Source organism: Zingiber officinale, chromosome 11A, assembly GCF_018446385.1.
Source record: "Zingiber officinale cultivar Zhangliang chromosome 11A, Zo_v1.1, whole genome shotgun sequence".
Lineage (NCBI taxonomy): Eukaryota > Viridiplantae > Streptophyta > Magnoliopsida > Zingiberales > Zingiberaceae > Zingiber > Zingiber officinale.
This window is the reverse complement of record NC_056006.1, coordinates 17,351,400-17,355,144: the sequence shown is the minus strand read 5'-3', so window position 1 is coordinate 17,355,144 and position 3,745 is coordinate 17,351,400.

The window sequence follows — 3,745 nt, the reverse complement described above, 5'->3', positions numbered from 1 at the left end:
TTTTCAGGTTGATGCTGTCCGGAGGGAGTTCCAGTCGCTAGTCCTCACTGCACGTAGTGCTGGTCCCTGCAGACCTCGAGGATATGTTTGGTTTTCTTGGGTTTCTTTTCTGTTCTAGACTGTTTTGAACATGTTATGTTTTGGACTATTCTGCTTATGGATATTGTATGGATTTTATTATTGTGATGGATTTGGATTTGGATTTTATTCTACTACATGCCTGCCTGGATGGCAGAAGAGGTGAGTTCGTCGGATTTGAGCTTTACGAGTGTAGTGGAGTAGGGTGAATTTTGAGTCAGAGTATTATTTTACTGTTTAATTATAAATACTGCGTGGTGTTTGCTTTTACTTGTTGTTATTATTCCAGCCGCCTGTGGCTGATGTATATGTGATATGTAGAAATTTCAGATTGTCCGTCGTACAGGGGAGATGCTGCCGAAATTTCTTCGGACAGGGGCTCCTCTGGGGCGTGACATCCGAGCTCATTCATTTCAACAGCGGGCGTGAGAATGCCTTTTTGTAAAGCTGATCGCCGATGAGTGTGAACCGACCGGCTCTCCTCCTTAGCAGCTGGGCTTCATTCTCATTGGATGGTGTGGCGCCCGAGCGGAGGAACTCTATGATGGGTGTCCGCCAGTCGCTTGGAAACGTGAGGCCTTCCATCCGATCGACGTGCGCCACCAACAGTACTTTTTCAATTGGCTGCTGAATGGCGACCGACGTTATTGAGCTCGCGAGTTTGGCTAACTCATCGGTTGCTTGATTTTCTGCTCTGGGTATCTTCTGGACAATAACTTCTCTAAAATTGGCTTTAAGTTTCTCAAACGCTTCAGCATAGAGCTTGAGCCGGGCGCTGTTAATTTCAAAAGTGCCAGAGAGCTGCTGCGCGGCCAACTGCGAATCCGAATGAAGTATTACCCGACCGGCGCCAACATGCCGAGCTGCCTGCAAGCCGGCTATGAGGGCCTCATACTCTGCTTCATTGTTGGTAGCTTTATAATCCAGCCGGACGGATAAGTGCATCTTTTCTTCTTGAGGGGAGAGCAACAATATTCCAATCCCGCTTCCGAGCCGAGTGGACGACCCATCCACATATACTCTCCACATAGCTTCCGGCTCCGGCCTTTGCACCTCAGTCACAAAATCGGCCAAGGATTGCGCTTTGATTGCCGAGCGGGGCTGGTATTGGATGTCAAATTCACTTAACTCCGTCGTCCATTTGATGAGCCGCCCGGACGCTTCTGGATTCAATAATACACGCCCGAGCGGGCTATTGGTTTTGACAATGATGGTATGCGCCAGGAAGTATGGGCGAGCGAGGACCAGAGCAAAAGCCAGCTTTTCGAGTCCAGTGTAGCGAGATTCAGCATCTTTTAAAATGTGACTAAGGAAATACACGGGCTCCTCTCCGCTCGCCCTCACTAACGCCGAGCCGATTGCTTGCTCGGTTGAAGACAAGTAAATACAAAGTGGCTCACCCGCAGCCGGCTTGGCCAATACCGGGAGAGAATTCAGATATGCCTTCAAGTCTTCGAACGCCCGATCGCATTCTTCATCCCAGTGAAACCTTGTGGCCTTGCGCAAGATTTTGAAAAAAGGGAGGCTCCGGTCGGCAGCTTTGGAGATGAATCGGGACAGGGCGGTTATCCGACCGGTCAAACGTTGCACTTCCCTTGTATTTCTTGGAGGCGGCATGTCTTGTAGAGCTTTCACCTTGCTCGGGTTGGCTTCGATTCCCCGCTCGGTCACTATGTATCCCAGAAAACGCCCTCCTTTTGCTCCGAACAGGCACTTCTGGGGATTTAGCTTGACTTCATATTTGCGCAGCGTTCGGAAGGTTTCCTCCATGTCTTTGAAGAGATCGGCCGCTCGGACGGTCTTGATGAGAATGTCGTCCACATACACTTCCAGATTTCGCCCAATTTGTTCTCTGAATACTTTATTCATCAAGCGCTGATAGGTGGCTCCCGCATTCTTCAATCCGAACGGCATCACATTATAGCAATATGTGCCGTCGGCCGTCACGAAGCTGACTCTTTCTTGATCTTCACGGGTGAGCGACACTTGATGATAGCCTTGGTAAGCATCGAGCATACATATTAATTCGCATCCGGCCGTAGAGTCCACCAGCTGATCTATTCGGGGCAGGGGATAAAAGTCTTTATGGCAAGCTTTGTTGAGATCCCGAAAATCGACGCACACTCTCCACTTGTTGTCGGGCTTGGAAACTAGCACCACATTCGCCAGCCAGCTCGGGAATTGAATCTCGCGTATATGGCCGGCTTCCAAGAGTTTCTCCACCTCTGCTCGGATGATGGCATTCTGCTCGGTGCTGAAATCTCTTTTTTTTTCTTCTTGACTGGCCGAGCGTCCGGTCGAACGTGGAGCTCATGCTGCGCAATACTTGGTGAAATTCCGGGCAGCTCATGTGTCGACCAGACGAAGACATCATGGTTTCTTCTGAGGCATTGGATCAGCTCCTCTTTCTGCTTCACCTCCAGATCGGACGCGATGAATGTCGTAGCCTCCGATCGGGTGGGGTGTATCTATACTTCCTCCTTTTCTTCGTAAACTAAAGAGGGAGGCTTTTCAGTTATAGCATTCACCTCGATCCGTGGCGATGTCCGAGCGGAACTTGCTTCTGCTCGGACCATTTCAATGTAGCATCGCCGAGCTGCCAGTTGGTCTCCCCGTACCTCTCCTACTTTGTCTTCGACGGGGAACTTGATCTTCTGGTGGAAGGTTGAGACGGCTGCCCGGAACTCGCTGAGCGCCGGTCGTCCCAAAATGACGTTGTAGGATGAGGGAGAGTCCACCACCACGAAGTTCGCTGTCCTCGTCCTCCTGAGCGGCTCTTCTCCCAGTGAGATGGCTAGCCGGATTTGCCCGACCGGCAGGACTTCATTGCCCGTAAACCCGTAGATCGGGGTTGTCATGGGCAGCAGCTCGGCTCGGTCAATTTGTAGTTGATCAAACGCCTTCTTAAATATGATGTTGACCGAGCTTCCTGTGTCAATAAATACGCGATGAATAGTGTAGTTGGCTATTACCGCTTTGATGAGTAGAGCATCGTCGTGGGGCACTTCAACTCCTTCCAAGTCCCCGGGCCCGAAACTGATTTCGGGTCCCTCCGCTCGTTCTCGGCTACATCCGACTGCATGGATCTGGAGCTGCCGGACGCTCGCCTTTCTGGCTCGATTGGAGTCTCCTCCGGTCGGCCCACCAGCTATGATGTTGATCTCGCCTCGGGAAGTATTGCTTCTGTTTTCTTCTTCTCGAGCGGACGGTCAGGATCGTTCTCTTGACGTTCGGCGATTCCCCTGCCTTGGGGAACGGTGCCGATCGGGAGTCTGTTGCTGTCGCCTATCAGCTCGCGTCCGATCGGCTTCATTAGTTCGCCTGTCAACTGAGGGAGACCGTCGGCCGCCATTCCGGTGCACTGGATGAGCCACGAAGGGAAGACTGCGACAATCCCTTGTGTTGTGTGTATCCGTCCGGTGGAAGGAGCAGAACATCGGGGTCCATTTCTTCTTTGGCTTGGGCCGGGCGGCCGCTACCTCTTGCACGTGGGACCTCACATGAGGGGAGCGGATTGCTTCGGCCCTCGGTCCTCTTGGCGGTTGATGAGCGGTGGGAGGCTTCCGCTCGGCAGGTGGAGCCCGATCAGTCGGAGCTTCCTTTCTTCGAGCCGCTTGGGCCTCCTCTACGTTGATGTACTCGTTGGCTCGGTGTAACATATGGTCAT